We start from the raw sequence: 15,300 nt of genomic DNA, 5'->3' as shown, positions 1-15,300 counted from the left end.
TGTCACACACTCACTGAAATAAGTAAATCACAGTACTTTTCCCGTTTCCTGAGCCTTTTCGGTGTTGATTTGTCTCATTCAGCATGTTGTCTAGTCTTTTTGTGTTTCTCGCCCTGCAAAGCGTTTTGGTTCATTACAGCGACTCTCTGATGCAGATTCAAGAGAGAACGAGGAATTATTATGCTTTTGTGGCACTAATACTGAAATGAGCAAAACAGAGTACAAAAACATGTAATTCCGTGTCCTGATCGGTAGTGTTCTGGCATCCAACATGTTATTGTAGTGTTTCCTATGGTCATTGCAAATTTCTGCATTCTCTGTCCTCTTTAGCTTTTTCCTGCAAATGCTGTGATATTTGACCCCCAAAACGTGAGAAACTTTCATATTTATGGGAAGATAAAACGCGAATATGAGTTTCAAGTTTGATTCATCTAATATGTCATTTTTATGTTTTTCTCGCTTAAGCAAAGCGCTTTTGGTGCTTAACCACGACTCTATGATGCAGGTACATGGGAACTGTAACACAATTGTGCTTTTGTCACACACTCACTGCAATGAAAAAATCAGAGTACTTTTCCCATTTCCTGAGCCTTTTCGGTGTTGATTTGAGACAAATCAACATTCAGCATGTTGTCTAGTCTTTTTGTGTTTCTCGCCCTGCAAAGCGTTTTGGTTCATTACAGCGACTCTTTGATGCAGATTCAAGAGAGAACGAGGAATTATTATGCTTTTGTGGCACTAATACTGAAATGAGCAAAACAGATCACAAATACAGGTAATTCCGTGTCCTGATCAGTATTGTTTTGGCATCCAGCATGTTATTGTAGTGCTTCCTATGGTCATTGCAAATTTCTGCATTCTCTGCCCTTTTTAGCTTTTTCCTGCAAATGCTGTGATATTTGACCCCCAAAACGTGAGAAACTCTCATATTTATGGGAAGATAAAACGCGAATATGAGTTTCAAGTTTGATTCATCTAATATGTCATTTTTATGTTTTCCTCGCTTAAGCTAAGCGCTTTTGGTGCTTTACCACGACTCTATGATGCAGGTACATGGGAACTGTAACACAATTGTGCTTTTGTCACACACTCACTGAAATAAGTAAATCACAGTACTTTTCCCGTTTCCTGAGCCTTTTCGGTGTTGATTTGTCTCATTCAGCATGTTGTCTAGTCTTTTTGTGTTTCTCGCCCTGCAAAGCGTTTTGGTTCATTACAGCGACTCTCTGATGCAGATTCAAGAGAGAACGAGGAATTATTATGCTTTTGTGGCACTAATACTGAAATGAGCAAAACAGAGTACAAAAACATGTAATTCCGTGTCCTGATCGGTAGTGTTCTGGCATCCAACATGTTATTGTAGTGTTTCCTATGGTCATTGCAAATTTCTGCATTCTCTGTCCTCTTTAGCTTTTTCCTGCAAATGCTGTGATATTTGACCCCCAAAACGTGAGAAACTCTCATATTTATGGGAAGATAAAAAGCAAATAAGAGTTTCATGTTTGATTCAAATAATGTCATTTTTATGTTTTCCTCGCTTAAGCAAAGCGCTTTTGGTGCTAAACCACAACTCTATGATGCAGGTACATGGGAACTGTAACACAATTGTGCTTTTGTCACACACTCACTGAAATGAGTAAATCAGAGTACTTTCCCCGTTTCCTGAGCCTTTTCGGTGTTGATTTGTCTCATTCAGCATGTTGTCTAGTCTTTTTGTGTTTCTCGCCCTGCAAAGCGTTTTGGTTCATTACAGCGACTCTTTGATGCAGATTCAAGAGAGAACGAGGAATTATTATGCTTTTGTGGCACTAATACTGAAATGAGCAAAACAGAGCACAAATACAGGTAATTCCGTGTCCTGATCAGTATTGTTTTGGCATCCAGCATGTTATTGTAGTGCTTCCTATGGTCATTGCAAATTTCTGCATTCTCTGCCCTTTTTAGCTTTTTCCTGCAAATGCTGTGATATTTGACCCCCAAAACGTGAGAAACTCTCATATTTATGGGAAGATAAAACGCGAATATGAGTTTCAAGTTTGATTCATCTAATATGTCATTTTTATGTTTTCCTCGCTTAAGCTAAGCGCTTTTGGTGCTTAACCACGACTCTATGATGCAGGTACATGGGAACTGTAACACAATTGTGCTTTTGTCACACACTCACTGAAATAAGTAAATCACAGTACTTTTCCCGTTTCCTGAGCCTTTTCGGTGTTGATTTGTCTCATTCAGCATGTTGTCTAGTCTTTTTGTGTTTCTCGCCCTGCAAAGCGTTTTGGTTCATTACAGCGACTCTCTGATGCAGATTCAAGAGAGAACGAGGAATTATTATGCTTTTGTGGCACTAATACTGAAATGAGCAAAACAGAGTACAAAAACATGTAATTCCGTGTCCTGATCGGTAGTGTTCTGGCATCCAACATGTTATTGTAGTGTTTCCTATGGTCATTGCAAATTTCTGCATTCTCTGTCCTCTTTAGCTTTTTCCTGCAAATGCTGTGATATTTGACCCCCAAAACGTGAGAAACTCTCATATTTATGGGAAGATAAAACGCGAATATGAGTTTCAAGTTTGATTCATCTAATATGTCATTTTTATGTTTTTCTCGCTTAAGCAAAGCGCTTTTGGTGCTTAACCACGACTCTATGATGCAGGTACATGGGAACTGTAACACAATTGTGCTTTTGTCACACACTCACTGCAATGAAAAAATCAGAGTACTTTTCCCATTTCCTGAGCCTTTTCGGTGTTGATTTGAGACAAATCAACATTCAGCATGTTGTCTAGTCTTTTTGTGTTTCTCGCCCTGCAAAGCGTTTTGGTTCATTACAGCGACTCTCTGATGCAGATTCAAGAGAGAACGAGGAATTATTATGCTTTTGTGGCACTAATACTGAAATGAGCAAAACAGAGCACAAATACAGGTAATTCCGTGTCCTGATCAGTATTGTTTTGGCATCCAGCATGTTATTGTAGTGCTTCCTATGGTCATTGCAAATTTCTGCATTCTCTGCCCTTTTTAGCTTTTTCCTGCAAATGCTGTGATATTTGACCCCCAAAACGTGAGAAACTCTCATATTTATGGGAAGATAAAAAGCAAATAAGAGTTTCAAGTTTGATTCAAATAATGTCATTTTTATGTTTTCCTCGCTTATGCAAAGCGCTTTTGGTGCTAAACCACAACTCTATGATGCAGGTACATGGGAACTGTAACACAATTGTGCTTTTGTCACACACTCACTGAAATAAGTAAATCACAGTACTTTTCCCGTTTCCTGAGCCTTTTCGGTGTTGATTTGTCTCATTCAGCATGTTGTCTAGTCTTTTTGTGTTTCTCGCCCTGCAAAGCGTTTTGGTTCATTACAGCGACTCTCTGATGCAGATTCAAGAGAGAACGAGGAATTATTATGCTTTTGTGGCACTAATACTGAAATGAGCAAAACAGAGCACAAATACAGGTAATTCCGTGTCCTGATCAGTATTGTTTTGGCATCCAGCATGTTATTGTAGTGCTTCCTATGGTCATTGCAAATTTCTGCATTCTCTGCCCTTTTTAGCTTTTTCCTGCAAATGCTGTGATATTTGACCCCCAAAACGTGAGAAACTCTCATATTTATGGGAAGATAAAAAGCAAATAAGAGTTTCAAGTTTGATTCAAATAATGTCATTTTTATGTTTTCCTCGCTTATGCAAAGCGCTTTTGGTGCTAAACCACAACTCTATGATGCAGGTACATGGACACTGTAACACAATTGTGCTTTTGTCACACACTCACTGAAATGAGTAAATCAGAGTACTTTCCCCGTTTCCTGAGCCTTTTCGGTGTTGATTTGTCTCATTCAGCATGTTGTCTAGTCTTTTTGTGTTTCTCGCCCTGCAAAGCGTTTTGGTTCATTACAGCGACTCTCTGATGCAGATTCAAGAGAGAACGAGAAATTATTATGCTTTTGTGGCACTAATACTGAAATGAGCAAAACAGAGTACAAAAACATGTAATTCCGTGTCCTGATCGGTAGTGTTCTGGCATCCAACATGTTATTGTAGTGTTTCCTATGGTCATTGCAAATTTCTGCATTCTCTGTCCTCTTTAGCTTTTTCCTGCAAATGCTGTGATATTTGACCCCCAAAACGTGAGAAACTTTCATATTTATGGGAAGATAAAACGCGAATATGAGTTTCAAGTTTGATTCATCTAATATGTCATTTTTATGTTTTTCTCGCTTAAGCAAAGCGCTTTTGGTGCTTAACCACGACTCTATGATGCAGGTACATGGGAACTGTAACACAATTGTGCTTTTGTCACACACTCACTGCAATGAAAAAATCAGAGTACTTTTCCCATTTCCTGAGCCTTTTCGGTGTTGATTTGAGACAAATCAACATTCAGCATGTTGTCTAGTCTTTTTGTGTTTCTCGCCCTGCAAAGCGTTTTGGTTCATTACAGCGACTCTTTGATGCAGATTCAAGAGAGAACGAGGAATTATTATGCTTTTGTGGCACTAATACTGAAATGAGCAAAACAGAGCACAAATACAGGTAATTCCGTGTCCTGATCAGTATTGTTTTGGCATCCAGCATGTTATTGTAGTGCTTCCTATGGTCATTGCAAATTTCTGCATTCTCTGCCCTTTTTAGCTTTTTCCTGCAAATGCTGTGATATTTGACCCCCAAAACGTGAGAAACTCTCATATTTATGGGAAGATAAAACGCGAATATGAGTTTCAAGTTTGATTCATCTAATATGTCATTTTTATGTTTCCTCGCTTAAGCTAAGCGCTTTTGGTGCTTAACCACGACTCTATGATGCAGGTACATGGGAACTGTAACACAATTGTGCTTTTGTCACACACTCACTGAAATAAGTAAATCACAGTACTTTTCCCGTTTCCTGAGCCTTTTCGGTGTTGATTTGTCTCATTCAGCATGTTGTCTAGTCTTTTTGTGTTTCTCGCCCTGCAAAGCGTTTTGGTTCATTACAGCGACTCTCTGATGCAGATTCAAGAGAGAACGAGGAATTATTATGCTTTTGTGGCACTAATACTGAAATGAGCAAAACAGAGTACAAAAATATGTAATTCCGTGTCCTGATCGGTAGTGTTCTGGCATCCATCATGTTATTGTAGTGTTTCCTATGGTCATTGCAAATTTCTGCATTCTCTGTCCTCTTTAGCTTTTACCTGCAAATGCTGTGATATTTGACCCCCAAAACGTGAGAAACTCTCATATTTATGGGAAGATAAAACGCGAATATGAGTTTCAAGTTTGATTCATCTAATATGTCATTTTTATGTTTTTCTCGCTTAAGCAAAGCGCTTTTGGTGCTTAACCACGACTCTATGATGCAGGTACATGGGAACTGTAACACAATTGTGCTTTTGTCACACACTCACTGCAATGAAAAAATCAGAGTACTTTTCCCATTTCCTGAGCCTTTTCGGTGTTGATTTGAGACAAATCAACATTCAGCATGTTGTCTAGTCTTTTTGTGTTTCTCGCCCTGCAAAGCGTTTTGGTTCATTACAGCGACTCTCTGATGCAGATTCAAGAGAGAACGAGGAATTATTATGCTTTAGTGGCACTAATACTGAAATGAGCAAAACAGAGCACAAATACAGGTAATTCCGTGTCCTGATCAGTATTGTTTTGGCATCCAGCATGTTATTGTAGTGCTTCCTATGGTCATTGCAAATTTCTGCATTCTCTGCCCTCTTTAGCTTTTTCCTGCAAATGCTGTGATATTTGACCCCCAAAGCGTGAGAAACTCTCATATTTATGGGAAGATAAAAAGCAAATAAGAGTTTCATGTTTGATTCAAATAATGTCATTTTTATGTTTTCCTCGCTTAAGCAAAGCGCTTTTGGTGCTAAACCACAACTCTATGATGCAGGTACATGGACACTGTAACACAATTGTGCTTTTGTCACACACTCACTGATATGAGTAAATCAGAGTACTTTCCCATTTCCTGAGCCTTTTCGGTGTTGATTTGAGACAAATCAACATTCAGCATGTTGTCTAGTCTTTTTGTGTTTCTCGCCCTGCAAAGCGTTTTGGTTCATTACAGCGACTCTTTGATGCAGATTCAAGAGAGAACGAGGAATTATTATGCTTTTGTGGCACTAATACTGAAATGAGCAAAACAGATCACAAATACAGGTAATTCCGTGTCCTGATCAGTATTGTTTTGGCATCCAGCATGTTATTGTAGTGCTTCCTATGGTCATTGCAAATTTCTGCATTCTCTGCCCTTTTTAGCTTTTTCCTGCAAATGCTGTGATATTTGACCCCCAAAACGTGAGAAACTCTCATATTTATGGGAAGATAAAACGCGAATATGAGTTTCAAGTTTGATTCATCTAATATGTCATTTTTATGTTTTCCTCGCTTAAGCAAAGCGCTTTTGGTGCTAAACCACGACTCTATGATGCAGGTACATGGGAACTGTAACACAATTGTGCTTTTGTCACACACTCACTGAAATAAGTAAATCACAGTACTTTTCCCGTTTCCTGAGCCTTTTCGGTGTTGATTTGTCTCATTCAGCATGTTGTCTAGTCTTTTTGTGTTTCTCGCCCTGCAAAGCGTTTTGGTTCATTACAGCGACTCTCTGATGCAGATTCAAGAGAGAACGAGGAATTATTATGCTTTTGTGGCACTAATACTGAAATGAGCAAAACAGAGTACAAAAACATGTAATTCCGTGTCCTGATCGGTAGTGTTCTGGCATCCAACATGTTATTGTAGTGTTTCCTATGGTCATTGCAAATTTCTGCATTCTCTGTCCTCTTTAGCTTTTTCCTGCAAATGCTGTGATATTTGACCCCCAAAACGTGAGAAACTTTCATATTTATGGGAAGATAAAACGCGAATATGAGTTTCAAGTTTGATTCATCTAATATGTCATTTTTATGTTTTTCTCGCTTAAGCAAAGCGCTTTTGGTGCTTAACCACGACTCTATGATGCAGGTACATGGGAACTGTAACACAATTGTGCTTTTGTCACACACTCACTGCAATGAAAAAATCAGAGTACTTTTCCCATTTCCTGAGCCTTTTCGGTGTTGATTTGAGACAAATCAACATTCAGCATGTTGTCTAGTCTTTTTGTGTTTCTCGCCCTGCAAAGCGTTTTGGTTCATTACAGCGACTCTTTGATGCAGATTCAAGAGAGAACGAGGAATTATTATGCTTTTGTGGCACTAATACTGAAATGAGCAAAACAGATCACAAATACAGGTAATTCCGTGTCCTGATCAGTATTGTTTTGGCATCCAGCATGTTATTGTAGTGCTTCCTATGGTCATTGCAAATTTCTGCATTCTCTGCCCTTTTTAGCTTTTTCCTGCAAATGCTGTGATATTTGACCCCCAAAACGTGAGAAACTCTCATATTTATGGGAAGATAAAACGCGAATATGAGTTTCAAGTTTGATTCATCTAATATGTCATTTTTATGTTTTCCTCGCTTAAGCTAAGCGCTTTTGGTGCTTTACCACGACTCTATGATGCAGGTACATGGGAACTGTAACACAATTGTGCTTTTGTCACACACTCACTGAAATAAGTAAATCACAGTACTTTTCCCGTTTCCTGAGCCTTTTCGGTGTTGATTTGTCTCATTCAGCATGTTGTCTAGTCTTTTTGTGTTTCTCGCCCTGCAAAGCGTTTTGGTTCATTACAGCGACTCTCTGATGCAGATTCAAGAGAGAACGAGGAATTATTATGCTTTTGTGGCACTAATACTGAAATGAGCAAAACAGAGTACAAAAACATGTAATTCCGTGTCCTGATCGGTAGTGTTCTGGCATCCAACATGTTATTGTAGTGTTTCCTATGGTCATTGCAAATTTCTGCATTCTCTGTCCTCTTTAGCTTTTTCCTGCAAATGCTGTGATATTTGACCCCCAAAACGTGAGAAACTCTCATATTTATGGGAAGATAAAAAGCAAATAAGAGTTTCATGTTTGATTCAAATAATGTCATTTTTATGTTTTCCTCGCTTAAGCAAAGCGCTTTTGGTGCTAAACCACAACTCTATGATGCAGGTACATGGGAACTGTAACACAATTGTGCTTTTGTCACACACTCACTGAAATGAGTAAATCAGAGTACTTTCCCCGTTTCCTGAGCCTTTTCGGTGTTGATTTGTCTCATTCAGCATGTTGTCTAGTCTTTTTGTGTTTCTCGCCCTGCAAAGCGTTTTGGTTCATTACAGCGACTCTTTGATGCAGATTCAAGAGAGAACGAGGAATTATTATGCTTTTGTGGCACTAATACTGAAATGAGCAAAACAGATCACAAATACAGGTAATTCCGTGTCCTGATCAGTATTGTTTTGGCATCCAGCATGTTATTGTAGTGCTTCCTATGGTCATTGCAAATTTCTGCATTCTCTGCCCTTTTTAGCTTTTTCCTGCAAATGCTGTGATATTTGACCCCCAAAACGTGAGAAACTCTCATATTTATGGGAAGATAAAACGCGAATATGAGTTTCAAGTTTGATTCATCTAATATGTCATTTTTATGTTTTCCTCGCTTAAGCTAAGCGCTTTTGGTGCTTAACCACGACTCTATGATGCAGGTACATGGGAACTGTAACACAATTGTGCTTTTGTCACACACTCACTGAAATAAGTAAATCACAGTACTTTTCCCGTTTCCTGAGCCTTTTCGGTGTTGATTTGTCTCATTCAGCATGTTGTCTAGTCTTTTTGTGTTTCTCGCCCTGCAAAGCGTTTTGGTTCATTACAGCGACTCTCTGATGCAGATTCAAGAGAGAACGAGGAATTATTATGCTTTTGTGGCACTAATACTGAAATGAGCAAAACAGAGTACAAAAACATGTAATTCCGTGTCCTGATCGGTAGTGTTCTGGCATCCAACATGTTATTGTAGTGTTTCCTATGGTCATTGCAAATTTCTGCATTCTCTGTCCTCTTTAGCTTTTTCCTGCAAATGCTGTGATATTTGACCCCCAAAACGTGAGAAACTCTCATATTTATGGGAAGATAAAACGCGAATATGAGTTTCAAGTTTGATTCATCTAATATGTCATTTTTATGTTTTTCTCGCTTAAGCAAAGCGCTTTTGGTGCTTAACCACGACTCTATGATGCAGGTACATGGGAACTGTAACACAATTGTGCTTTTGTCACACACTCACTGCAATGAAAAAATCAGAGTACTTTTCCCATTTCCTGAGCCTTTTCGGTGTTGATTTGAGACAAATCAACATTCAGCATGTTGTCTAGTCTTTTTGTGTTTCTCGCCCTGCAAAGCGTTTTGGTTCATTACAGCGACTCTCTGATGCAGATTCAAGAGAGAACGAGGAATTATTATGCTTTTGTGGCACTAATACTGAAATGAGCAAAACAGAGCACAAATACAGGTAATTCCGTGTCCTGATCAGTATTGTTTTGGCATCCAGCATGTTATTGTAGTGCTTCCTATGGTCATTGCAAATTTCTGCATTCTCTGCCCTTTTTAGCTTTTTCCTGCAAATGCTGTGATATTTGACCCCCAAAACGTGAGAAACTCTCATATTTATGGGAAGATAAAAAGCAAATAAGAGTTTCAAGTTTGATTCAAATAATGTCATTTTTATGTTTTCCTCGCTTATGCAAAGCGCTTTTGGTGCTAAACCACAACTCTATGATGCAGGTACATGGGAACTGTAACACAATTGTGCTTTTGTCACACACTCACTGAAATAAGTAAATCACAGTACTTTTCCCGTTTCCTGAGCCTTTTCGGTGTTGATTTGTCTCATTCAGCATGTTGTCTAGTCTTTTTGTGTTTCTCGCCCTGCAAAGCGTTTTGGTTCATTACAGCGACTCTCTGATGCAGATTCAAGAGAGAACGAGGAATTATTATGCTTTTGTGGCACTAATACTGAAATGAGCAAAACAGAGCACAAATACAGGTAATTCCGTGTCCTGATCAGTATTGTTTTGGCATCCAGCATGTTATTGTAGTGCTTCCTATGGTCATTGCAAATTTCTGCATTCTCTGCCCTTTTTAGCTTTTTCCTGCAAATGCTGTGATATTTGACCCCCAAAACGTGAGAAACTCTCATATTTATGGGAAGATAAAAAGCAAATAAGAGTTTCAAGTTTGATTCAAATAATGTCATTTTTATGTTTTCCTCGCTTATGCAAAGCGCTTTTGGTGCTAAACCACAACTCTATGATGCAGGTACATGGACACTGTAACACAATTGTGCTTTTGTCACACACTCACTGAAATGAGTAAATCAGAGTACTTTCCCCGTTTCCTGAGCCTTTTCGGTGTTGATTTGTCTCATTCAGCATGTTGTCTAGTCTTTTTGTGTTTCTCGCCCTGCAAAGCGTTTTGGTTCATTACAGCGACTCTCTGATGCAGATTCAAGAGAGAACGAGGAATTATTATGCTTTTGTGGCACTAATACTGAAATGAGCAAAACAGAGTACAAAAACATGTAATTCCGTGTCCTGATCGGTAGTGTTCTGGCATCCAACATGTTATTGTAGTGTTTCCTATGGTCATTGCAAATTTCTGCATTCTCTGTCCTCTTTAGCTTTTTCCTGCAAATGCTGTGATATTTGACCCCCAAAACGTGAGAAACTTTCATATTTATGGGAAGATAAAACGCGAATATGAGTTTCAAGTTTGATTCATCTAATATGTCATTTTTATGTTTTTCTCGCTTAAGCAAAGCGCTTTTGGTGCTTAACCACGACTCTATGATGCAGGTACATGGGAACTGTAACACAATTGTGCTTTTGTCACACACTCACTGCAATGAAAAAATCAGAGTACTTTTCCCATTTCCTGAGCCTTTTCGGTGTTGATTTGAGACAAATCAACATTCAGCATGTTGTCTAGTCTTTTTGTGTTTCTCGCCCTGCAAAGCGTTTTGGTTCATTACAGCGACTCTTTGATGCAGATTCAAGAGAGAACGAGGAATTATTATGCTTTTGTGGCACTAATACTGAAATGAGCAAAACAGAGCACAAATACAGGTAATTCCGTGTCCTGATCAGTATTGTTTTGGCATCCAGCATGTTATTGTAGTGCTTCCTATGGTCATTGCAAATTTCTGCATTCTCTGCCCTTTTTAGCTTTTTCCTGCAAATGCTGTGATATTTGACCCCCAAAACGTGAGAAACTCTCATATTTATGGGAAGATAAAACGCGAATATGAGTTTCAAGTTTGATTCATCTAATATGTCATTTTTATGTTTCCTCGCTTAAGCTAAGCGCTTTTGGTGCTTAACCACGACTCTATGATGCAGGTACATGGGAACTGTAACACAATTGTGCTTTTGTCACACACTCACTGAAATAAGTAAATCACAGTACTTTTCCCGTTTCCTGAGCCTTTTCGGTGTTGATTTGTCTCATTCAGCATGTTGTCTAGTCTTTTTGTGTTTCTCGCCCTGCAAAGCGTTTTGGTTCATTACAGCGACTCTCTGATGCAGATTCAAGAGAGAACGAGGAATTATTATGCTTTTGTGGCACTAATACTGAAATGAGCAAAACAGAGTACAAAAATATGTAATTCCGTGTCCTGATCGGTAGTGTTCTGGCATCCATCATGTTATTGTAGTGTTTCCTATGGTCATTGCAAATTTCTGCATTCTCTGTCCTCTTTAGCTTTTTCCTGCAAATGCTGTGATATTTGACCCCCAAAACGTGAGAAACTCTCATATTTATGGGAAGATAAAACGCGAATATGAGTTTCAAGTTTGATTCATCTAATATGTCATTTTTATGTTTTTCTCGCTTAAGCAAAGCGCTTTTGGTGCTTAACCACGACTCTATGATGCAGGTACATGGGAACTGTAACACAATTGTGCTTTTGTCACACACTCACTGCAATGAAAAAATCAGAGTACTTTTCCCATTTCCTGAGCCTTTTCGGTGTTGATTTGAGACAAATCAACATTCAGCATGTTGTCTAGTCTTTTTGTGTTTCTCGCCCTGCAAAGCGTTTTGGTTCATTACAGCGACTCTCTGATGCAGATTCAAGAGAGAACGAGGAATTATTATGCTTTAGTGGCACTAATACTGAAATGAGCAAAACAGAGCACAAATACAGGTAATTCCGTGTCCTGATCAGTATTGTTTTGGCATCCAGCATGTTATTGTAGTGCTTCCTATGGTCATTGCAAATTTCTGCATTCTCTGCCCTCTTTAGCTTTTTCCTGCAAATGCTGTGATATTTGACCCCCAAAGCGTGAGAAACTCTCATATTTATGGGAAGATAAAAAGCAAATAAGAGTTTCATGTTTGATTCAAATAATGTCATTTTTATGTTTTCCTCGCTTAAGCAAAGCGCTTTTGGTGCTAAACCACAACTCTATGATGCAGGTACATGGACACTGTAACACAATTGTGCTTTTGTCACACACTCACTGATATGAGTAAATCAGAGTACTTTCCCATTTCCTGAGCCTTTTCGGTGTTGATTTGAGACAAATCAACATTCAGCATGTTGTCTAGTCTTTTTGTGTTTCTCGCCCTGCAAAGCGTTTTGGTTCATTACAGCGACTCTTTGATGCAGATTCAAGAGAGAACGAGGAATTATTATGCTTTTGTGGCACTAATACTGAAATGAGCAAAACAGATCACAAATACAGGTAATTCCGTGTCCTGATCAGTATTGTTTTGGCATCCAGCATGTTATTGTAGTGCTTCCTATGGTCATTGCAAATTTCTGCATTCTCTGCCCTTTTTAGCTTTTTCCTGCAAATGCTGTGATATTTGACCCCCAAAACGTGAGAAACTCTCATATTTATGGGAAGATAAAACGCGAATATGAGTTTCAAGTTTGATTCATCTAATATGTCATTTTTATGTTTTCCTCGCTTAAGCAAAGCGCTTTTGGTGCTAAACCACGACTCTATGATGCAGGTACATGGGAACTGTAACACAATTGTGCTTTTGTCACACACTCACTGAAATAAGTAAATCACAGTACTTTTCCCGTTTCCTGAGCCTTTTCGGTGTTGATTTGTCTCATTCAGCATGTTGTCTAGTCTTTTTGTGTTTCTCGCCCTGCAAAGCGTTTTGGTTCATTACAGCGACTCTCTGATGCAGATTCAAGAGAGAACGAGGAATTATTATGCTTTTGTGGCACTAATACTGAAATGAGCAAAACAGAGTACAAAAACATGTAATTCCGTGTCCTGATCGGTAGTGTTCTGGCATCCAACATGTTATTGTAGTGTTTCCTATGGTCATTGCAAATTTCTGCATTCTCTGTCCTCTTTAGCTTTTTCCTGCAAATGCTGTGATATTTGACCCCCAAAACGTGAGAAACTTTCATATTTATGGGAAGATAAAACGCGAATATGAGTTTCAAGTTTGATTCATCTAATATGTCATTTTTATGTTTTTCTCGCTTAAGCAAAGCGCTTTTGGTGCTTAACCACGACTCTATGATGCAGGTACATGGGAACTGTAACACAATTGTGCTTTTGTCACACACTCACTGCAATGAAAAAATCAGAGTACTTTTCCCATTTCCTGAGCCTTTTCGGTGTTGATTTGAGACAAATCAACATTCAGCATGTTGTCTAGTCTTTTTGTGTTTCTCGCCCTGCAAAGCGTTTTGGTTCATTACAGCGACTCTTTGATGCAGATTCAAGAGAGAACGAGGAATTATTATGCTTTTGTGGCACTAATACTGAAATGAGCAAAACAGATCACAAATACAGGTAATTCCGTGTCCTGATCAGTATTGTTTTGGCATCCAGCATGTTATTGTAGTGCTTCCTATGGTCATTGCAAATTTCTGCATTCTCTGCCCTTTTTAGCTTTTTCCTGCAAATGCTGTGATATTTGACCCCCAAAACGTGAGAAACTCTCATATTTATGGGAAGATAAAACGCGAATATGAGTTTCAAGTTTGATTCATCTAATATGTCATTTTTATGTTTTCCTCGCTTAAGCTAAGCGCTTTTGGTGCTTTACCACGACTCTATGATGCAGGTACATGGGAACTGTAACACAATTGTGCTTTTGTCACACACTCACTGAAATAAGTAAATCACAGTACTTTTCCCGTTTCCTGAGCCTTTTCGGTGTTGATTTGTCTCATTCAGCATGTTGTCTAGTCTTTTTGTGTTTCTCGCCCTGCAAAGCGTTTTGGTTCATTACAGCGACTCTCTGATGCAGATTCAAGAGAGAACGAGGAATTATTATGCTTTTGTGGCACTAATACTGAAATGAGCAAAACAGAGTACAAAAACATGTAATTCCGTGTCCTGATCGGTAGTGTTCTGGCATCCAACATGTTATTGTAGTGTTTCCTATGGTCATTGCAAATTTCTGCATTCTCTGTCCTCTTTAGCTTTTTCCTGCAAATGCTGTGATATTTGACCCCCAAAACGTGAGAAACTCTCATATTTATGGGAAGATAAAAAGCAAATAAGAGTTTCATGTTTGATTCAAATAATGTCATTTTTATGTTTTCCTCGCTTAAGCAAAGCGCTTTTGGTGCTAAACCACAACTCTATGATGCAGGTACATGGGAACTGTAACACAATTGTGCTTTTGTCACACACTCACTGAAATGAGTAAATCAGAGTACTTTCCCCGTTTCCTGAGCCTTTTCGGTGTTGATTTGTCTCATTCAGCATGTTGTCTAGTCTTTTTGTGTTTCTCGCCCTGCAAAGCGTTTTGGTTCATTACAGCGACTCTTTGATGCAGATTCAAGAGAGAACGAGGAATTATTATGCTTTTGTGGCACTAATACTGAAATGAGCAAAACAGAGCACAAATACAGGTAATTCCGTGTCCTGATCAGTATTGTTTTGGCATCCAGCATGTTATTGTAGTGCTTCCTATGGTCATTGCAAATTTCTGCATTCTCTGCCCTTTTTAGCTTTTTCCTGCAAATGCTGTGATATTTGACCCCAAAAACGTGAGAAACTCTCATATTTATGGGAAGATAAAACGCAAATATGAGTTTCAAGTTTGATTCATCTAATATGTCATCTTTATGTTTTCCTCGCTTAAGCTAAGCGCTTTTGGTGCTTAACCACGACTCTATGATGCAGGTACATGGGAACTGTAACACAATTGTGCTTTTGTCACACACTCACTGAAATAAGTAAATCACAGTACTTTTCCCGTTTCCTGAGCCTTTTCGGTGTTGATTTGTCTCATTCAGCATGTTGTCTAGTCTTTTTGTGTTTCTCGCCCTGCAAAGCGTTTTGGTTCATTACAGCGACTCTCTGATGCAGATTCAAGAGAGAACGAGGAATTATTATGCTTTTGTGGCACTAATACTGAAATGAGCAAAACAGAGTACAAA

The sequence above is a fragment of the Halichoeres trimaculatus genome, unplaced genomic scaffold (assembly GCF_033239565.1).
Source record: "Halichoeres trimaculatus isolate MK-OKI-2021-1 unplaced genomic scaffold, fHalTri1.1 fHalTri1_scaffold_59, whole genome shotgun sequence".
NCBI classification, from domain to species: domain Eukaryota; kingdom Metazoa; phylum Chordata; class Actinopteri; order Labriformes; family Labridae; genus Halichoeres; species Halichoeres trimaculatus.
Note: the sequence above shows the minus strand (reverse complement) of the source record.